The sequence below is a fragment of the Lolium rigidum genome, unplaced genomic scaffold (genome assembly GCF_022539505.1).
Source record: "Lolium rigidum isolate FL_2022 unplaced genomic scaffold, APGP_CSIRO_Lrig_0.1 contig_11274_1, whole genome shotgun sequence".
NCBI lineage: Eukaryota > Viridiplantae > Streptophyta > Magnoliopsida > Poales > Poaceae > Lolium > Lolium rigidum.
In genome coordinates, this window is record NW_025899806.1 from 341,483 (window position 1) to 349,345 (window position 7,863).

The 7,863-nt window shown below is 43.9% G+C and overlaps 1 long non-coding RNA gene across 1 annotated transcript; it reads left to right on the plus strand.

Moving 5' to 3' along the window:
- Positions 1-899: 899 nt before the first annotated feature.
- On the plus strand, positions 900-2,557 carry LOC124680271. Its single transcript, XR_006995467.1, has 6 exons — positions 900-948; positions 1,032-1,107; positions 1,310-1,472; positions 1,620-1,683; positions 1,800-1,863; positions 2,309-2,557. It is a non-coding gene; the product is annotated as an uncharacterized LOC124680271 (long non-coding RNA).
- The last annotated feature ends 5,306 nt before the right edge of the window (positions 2,558-7,863 follow it).

The following is a 7,863-nucleotide window of genomic DNA, read 5'->3' on the forward strand; positions in this document are numbered from 1 at the left end:
GACGAGGTGCTGCGGAGGAGATGGCGATGATGATGGTGGAGATGATGATGATGGTGATGGAGATGATGTCCAGCTCGATGACGGTGACGATGGCGTCGATTTCCCCTCCCGGAGGGAATTTCCCCGGCGGATTCCTGCCCGCCGGAGAGCTCTTTCTCTCTCGGTGTTCTCCGCCCCGCGAGGCGGCTGTAACTCTTCGCGAGGTACCCCTTCCGGCTTAGGTTTTCGGGACGAAGGTTTTCGCGAAGAAAAGGAGGCGAAAGGGGTCGTGGGCCCCCGGACCATAGGCCGGCGCGGCCGGGGCATGGGCCGCGCCGCCCTAGGATGTGGGCCCACCCCGGCTCCTCCCGGCCCCTCCTTCCGGCTTCCTTCGTCATCTTGAAAAATAGGATTTTTAGTATAATTTCCTTCCGTAGTTGATCTTCCGAAATATTGCGTTCGACGGTGCTTTTTCCAGCGAGTAATCTCGGCTCCGGTGTTCAATCCTCCAATAATGATGAAACATGCAAAATAGATGAAATAACATAAGTATTGTGCCCCAATATGAAATATATCAATGAATAACAGCAAATTATGATATAAAATAGTGATGCAAATTGGACGTATCACACATCTCCGGATCCACCCCCTCATATGAGCTACATGTTCTAACAGACAAAACAGATGTTGCGTAATCAAACATTCTTAGCAACTCACTTGCTTCAGTTGTCCATGCAGATTGTCATATAACTTAATGAATGCACTACTGTAAGATTGCTTGCTGGTACTATTTATCAAGGCGGGTGATGGCGGCGGCAGCGGGGTACAGCAGCGGCCTCGGGTGGTGGAGGATGGTGTCTGTCGAGGCACCAACAGGTGCAGCTTGTTGGTTGTGGCTTGGCAAGCGTCGTCTCGGGCGAGTGCCGGTGCGGCTTCTTCTTTTTTCCTTCCGGTGAGCACCTTGTGCTGGTGCGGCTTCTTTTTTCCTTCTGGTGAGCGCCTTGTATACGAAGTCGTATATCGTCTGTTGTTTACACTCTATTTTCCTGTAGGGCACTGGAGTATTGCATGCCCTTTTTGGATGAGATTTGTGTATCCACGTGCTGCTGCCCATCTACATGACTTGAGGTAAACGTGTCTTTGATGTAGATATCTGTGTTGTTCTTAATGTGCTAGAATAATTATTGGGTCACTATTTCTGTGTGCTTAATTACAATCTCTTCTCACCTTTTTTTGTACTAATGCTGAAACACTGCAACCGGGGCAAACGAAACATTTCTTCTGTTGGGATTGTGTCCAACGTGTTCATCTCCCTATATTTGCCTTTCAGGTTGTCCCGTTTGTTCTAGCGGAGGCAGGTCTTCTGTGAGGATTGTAGCTGCAGGAGATAGGGTCAGTACACCAGATTTCAGCATCACAGTCATTGTACTGGTTGCCGCAGTGATGCTTCTCCGCACAGGTGCCGGTGGTTGCGACTGTCGACAATTGTGTGTGTATGCCTCTCCATTCGTGAAACCTTCTTGGTTATATTTGATTAATTTGATAAAATATCAGGCCATTTGTGAATGCTTTTGGTTAATTATGGTCTTGTGGAGGATTTATTTTCTGGAGTTATGACATTTTGTATTGTGGGTTTGCAGCATACAACATGTCCATCACATGTTTGATCAGGCTGCCTCAATGACGGTTATGACCGTGGCGCAGGTATACTTATCCTACTCACATTTGTTTTCCCTCTCTCCTTGGTATTGTCATATGCTCTACTTTTTATTCCGCATTCTTAGAGGTATATACAGGTCATTTCATCCTCGGTTCTTCAGGTCACTTATTGCTGCAATAGCTGGAGAGGTTGGAAAGGAGCGTGAATTGTATGGCCAGTCTCTTGTAATCATCCTCCCTAAACTTTGATTTGATATTTCTGCATCTGTTGTACTGCAATTTAATTTTAGTGTCCTTAGGTTTCCATTAATTCGGAAACCTAAATTATGTACATATATGTGTTTGTTATGTGCTTCTTAGTGATGAACCCGATGCATCTTTACTGGAGAAAAAATACTACCCCCTCCGGTCCTTTTAATTGACTCAAATTTAGTACAAAGTTGTACTAAATCCGAGTCAATTAAAAGAGACCGGAGGGAGTACTTGATATGTGCTTCTTATCAAAGATGATCATGGTGTAAAAGTGAATATTTACATATGGTATTATTAGCTTCTACATCGTCCACCTTTTATTTGTGTTTGTCTTGAGATCATAATCCAGATTTTACTAGACTGTTTATGTTCTTTTCGATTACTTGCATTTAAATTGTAGTGTAATTTTTTGGGGTAGGTAAGAGACTGGCGCCAGTGCAATTGAAGCGGGGCGAGGTGATACCGCTGCTGTGCAGCAGCCTGGCAGGCGGTGGGACCGCGGGAGTGGAGTTCAAGACCACAAGCGCGGCTTTGGAAGCGGTGCTTGTCGAGCGACTACGATCACAGCTGATGTCAAGATGCTAACTTGAGCTTCTCCCAACGCCCGCCTTGTTCAAAAGAGATACTAGAAAGGGTCATTACCTTGGATTCATTGTTATTATTTCATACGTTCCAGTGAACCCGAATAATTGTATTTCAGGCATCCTCCTTGTCCCATGCCTTGTGTATGGTGGTTCGCCTCGTTTGTGCTAGACCTCGGCCTTGGGAACACACGACTGTATCAGTGCGGTTTAGGTGGGGTGTGGAGTTGGTGGCGACGGCTGGGTAATAGCAGGGGAGGGAGACATCGCTCTTCATAATGTGTTGATGCTCCAAAGACCGACCGCCCAAGTCCTTCCAAGGAAGACATTGCTCTACTCTGGTTGGAGCAAACACCACCGAAGTTGACATGTAGAAGCCATGAAAATATCCGCATGACATTGCTCTACTCTGGTGTGAGCCAAGGAGGGTTTTCGCAGCGGCCCTTGAGGTCCACGCCGATTGTATCTTGTCCAGATCTCACCAGAGAGTCGACACGCCACGGGAAAGCTCCAATTCATAGGCAAGTGTGTCCTCCATCCTCCCCAATTTTTCCATGGGTGTCTTTATGTTGGAGTTAGGCTACGTCGCTCCACCTTTTCTGTTAGTGAATTTCTCGATTCGTTGATCCTCTTACTTTTTTTTTTTTTGAACAACTTGAGGCGCCGGAGGCGCCAAAGTTTCATTCAACTCATAGACATTGTACAGCATGAATTACAAGATTTGACATCTGCATTTGTTGCACTGCATACAGAAAGGGGCAATCTATAGATCTATGAGCTGAAGAAGAGCAACTAAAGATAGGCTGTGACAAATTCTGTCTAAGAGCCTGATGTGCACAATTATGAGCTACTCCATTGATATCTCTTTTAATATGGTAAACTGCAGTCGTAGAGTATCTGATTAGATTTCTATAGTCTGCTATGATCCTTCTGATTTCCCAGGGTACCTGTTCAAGAGAAGTTGACTGTGTAGCTGCTGAAGACGCAAGGGTGCTGTTGTCCGTTAGGAAAGTATGACCCTGGAGTTGAAGAGCTAAAGCAATTCTAGCTGCAACAAGCAATGCTTCCGCTTCAGCTTGAAGGACCGAAGGTGCCATGGGTGTTGAAGCTTGAATCATGATCATCCCCGATCGGTGGATTTCCTGAATCTGAATGAATACACCAATTCCAGTGACCGAAGAAAGTCCTGGAGCTTTCTTAGTTTTCCATGCCGCGTCCGAGAAGACTTTTGTTCCTTTAATCATCAAGTCCGTCTTGAGAGTCCGACCTTGTAGAGGCAGCTGACTTCCTGTAACCTGTGTATTACCCTGTACGTCTTGAAGAACAGTCTTATTGGTCTGCACATTCTTATTCATATTTGTAACCTGCCCAATATTACTCAATTCCAAGTTATGATTTAAAGCATTTGCCATGTGCTGAATTTGAGCCGGATGAAGTTGTTGCCTATTAAAAAGGTGATCATTTCTAGATTTCCATAAACACCACATGAAGGTTAAGACATTAGGAAGAGTGGCATTCGGGTGGTTCATATTTATCAGATTGGAGATTATATCTGTGAGAGAGTGAGCATTTATGATAAGCATATCAACTCTTATGAACCAAGGATTTGAAAACCAAGCAGCCCTGGCATAATTGCAAGTAAAGAAAAGATGGCAATCTGTCTCCTCTAAATTACATCTGCAGCACAATTTTCTTATATGTTTAGAATACTTACCTGCTCGTGCCCCTGTAGGAAGGGCCTTTCTAAGGAATCTCCAACCGAAAGCTTGAATCCTTGGTAAGATTTGCTTGCTCTGCCATATCTTTTTTAATAATTGAACTGTATCTTGGTCTACTTCTCTTGGCTTCGGCTCACCATTTTCCTGCAAATTTTGAAGACAAGCCTTATATGCACTTTTAGTGTTGCATTTACCTGTGGGAGTGAGTTTCCAGCAAAGTATGTCTTCATCCGACGTGGGAATAATAGGAGTGGATTTTATAATTTCAGCTGTGGGATTTTGGAAAAGAGTGTCAATTAGCTGAGTGTTCCAAGTTTGTTCATTGGGAAGCCAGAGATCTTTGACTTGAGCTGGATAGGAATAATTTGATGGTTGAATGATGAGAGTGTCATACAGGTTGGCCCAATCATTGCACCAAGGTGTGCTCCAAACAGACATATGACCTTTGGTGATCTGGTAGAACGAATGTGTTTTTAGAATCGGGAGCATCTTGAGAATGGAGGCCCAGAAGGCAGATTTAGGAGCATTGGAATTTGGGCGCCAAACAGAGGAGTTTGGGAAATATTTTGATTTAAGAACGGAGTGAAGAAAATCGTTGGGTTGTTCCGCAATCCTCCAGGCAGCCATAAGGATAAGAGCTTGATTCATGGCTTGCAAGTTTCGTATACCTAAGCCTCCTTCATTCTTTGGAGAGCAGATGTCCTTCCAAGCTCTGAGACAAAGAGATCTAGAACCTGTTTCTTCCCTAACTCCTGTCCACCAAAAATTTCTAATAATAGCAGTGAGCTTTGAAACAAACTTTTTAGAGAAGAGAATGTTTGACATATAATAAACTGGAATAGAGGCAAGAACAGATTTGATAAGTTCTAATCTGGCAGCATGGGAAAGCTTATCCGCTTTGTAAGTGCTAAGTTTTGCTTTGAATTTATCAATCACAAAGTTGTAAGCTGAGGTTCTATCCTTTGAAGGCAAAATGAGAGGATGTCCTAGATGAATGAAAGTGCTGTCAATTAGAGGGACAGGAAAAATATGAGTGATTGCTTGGGCAATCTCATGGGTAACATGTTTGCTAAAAATAATACCAGACTTCATCCAATTTGGTGTTTGACCAGAGCGATTGCAGAAATGCTGAAGGATATCTTTTATTTTCTCCGCCTCCTGCAGTGAAGCATTTCCACAAACCAACAAATCATCTGCAAAAAGGAGAGAATGAATGGGAGGGCAACTTGGTCCGAGAGTGATGCCTGTGAGACAGCTTTGGGACATGGCCTGTTGCATAGCAATAGATAATTCATTGATTGCAAGAACAAACAGGTAAGGAGACAGTGGACAACCTTGTCTGATGCCCCTATTACCTCGGAATTTCGCAAATGGTTGACCATTAATTACCACAGAGAAGGTTGGTGAAGAAACACAAGAGTGGATTAAATTAATGAAATGACCATGCAACCCTTTACGAGCGAGAGCTGCAACTATAAAATCCCACTCTAATCTGTCAAATGCTTTTGCAAGATCAATCTTAAGCATGAAAGACTTGTTTTTCCAGGAGCTTAAACGAAAAGAATGAGTAATTTCTTGCGCAATGATAATGTTATTGCTAATACGCCTTCCTTGTATAAAAGCTTGTTGAGAGGGGTGTATGTAGTCCGGTAAATGAGGCTTTAGTCTATTAACAAGGCATTTAGCTATAATTTTATAGATGACATTGCAAAGGCTAATAGGTCTATAATCAGACGGAACTAAAGGAACAAGCTTTTTTGGAATGAGAGCAATATGAGTTTCATTTATGTGAGAAGGCATAATACCTGTTCGGAAAAAATTCCTTACCAAATTAACAACATCACTCCCAATCCATTCCCAAGTCTCTAAGTAAAACTCCACATTGAAACCATCTGGACCTGGTGAGGCATTTCTTTTCATCTCCTTGAGGGTTTGTAAAATTTCATTTTCATCTGGTATGCTGTAAGTATAGTCTTGATTATCTTGTGGAATAGACGTACCAATGTAAGGCCTGCCATTGTTAGCATTTGAAGAAGCAAAAATGGATCTAAAATATGTGACAAAAGTGTTACTTATTCTATCAGGCATAAAGTGCAGCACGTTATTTTCATCCTTTACAGAGACAATTGTATTCCTTCGTTTTCTTTTAACCACTGCATTATGGAAGTAAGAAGTGTTTCTATCTCCATCTTTGATCCATTGCTTCTTTGCTCTTTGCATGTAGAAATCAGTGAGTTTTGTCATAGATTGCTCATACCTTGTAGATAAGGACATTTGGAGAGCATGGTCTTGTTCATCAACAGGTTTCATCTGGTTTTGCTTTATTTGTTCTTCCAGGTTGTTGAGCTCAAGATGCAAAGGCTTCTTTTTCTTACACCAAATTTTGAGAGTTCCTGCAAGATGGTTAGTCCTTGCCGAAAAAGATTTATATTTTGTTGAGAGCCAGTCATTTTTAGCACAACTCTGGAAATCATCTTCTTTTAACCACCAATTCTCAAATTTGAAGGAACGTTTCATTGTACGAACATGCCCATCAGTTGAGAGAAGAATTGCAGCATGGTCGCTCATAGTATGAATAATAGGCATGTTGTAGACATTGGAGACAGGAAAAGCAGCACACCATTCTGCATTAACTAAGCAACGATCCAATCTTTCAAAAGTAGGCTTAGAAGAAAAACGTCTATTTGTCCATGTATAAGCAGGCCCACTGTAACCCAAATCAAACAAGCCACATTGTTTAACAAAGGTACGAAAAGCAAACATACGAGAACGGTTTATATTCGGAGAGTTCTTATCCATGTCCAATATACATCCATTAGTATTCCCATCTTTAAGTTCATTTTTAATGTGAGTAAAAATGGCAGAGATGACATTATTGTTTCTTGACTATGTGACTCCGCTACAGCTATGTCATTGTCATCGCTTCTTTCTATATTTTTCTGATCTATATGTTTGGTGATTCAGTTTTGCTGAATGCAAATATGGTCTGCTTCTTTAAAGGTTCCTAGATTACCCGGCCAACGGAGGCACTCCCGGGGGAAAGTCTTTGGTGGTTGTTGGATTCATGGGACAGTCCAGGTTTTCACCGCCGCGTTGATTTACAGCCGTCCATTCAGTTGTTTTCTCGTTCACTCTTGCAATCCAAGCAAACGACTATGACAACTGGGCCCATTTTCCAGTGGGACCGCGTATGAGAGATGGGATTTCTTCAGTTTCACGTCGCTCATTTTCATGTGCGCATGAAGACAGGTGAAAACCCTACACATGGACAAAGCACGCCCATGGTGAAAAAAGATCCCCAATCGGCCAATCCGCAGCCGCCTCTCCTTTCCTGGTTCCTCTTGTTTCCCTGTGGGCGGCGGCGGCGGTGACGACTTGGTTGGAGGGGATGCGGTAGGAGGAGGGCGCAAAGGGGCGGGAGGGGTGGCCGCTAGGTAGGTGGAGCTGTGCCGGCCACCGCAAGTGAGGAAGAGGATGGAGCTTGGTGCAGCAGAAGGGGAGGGCCTGAAGAGGTGGGAGCGACGACTACTCCGCCCTCGCCAGCTTCCACCGCCGCTCCTCCCTCACGCAGCCGCCACTCCTCCCTTGCCCAGCCGCCACCGTCCACGGGTTCGGGCGCCATCCCGGAGATTGAGGAGCCGGTCGGCCGGCTCAGGGTCGTGGCCATCGGTGTC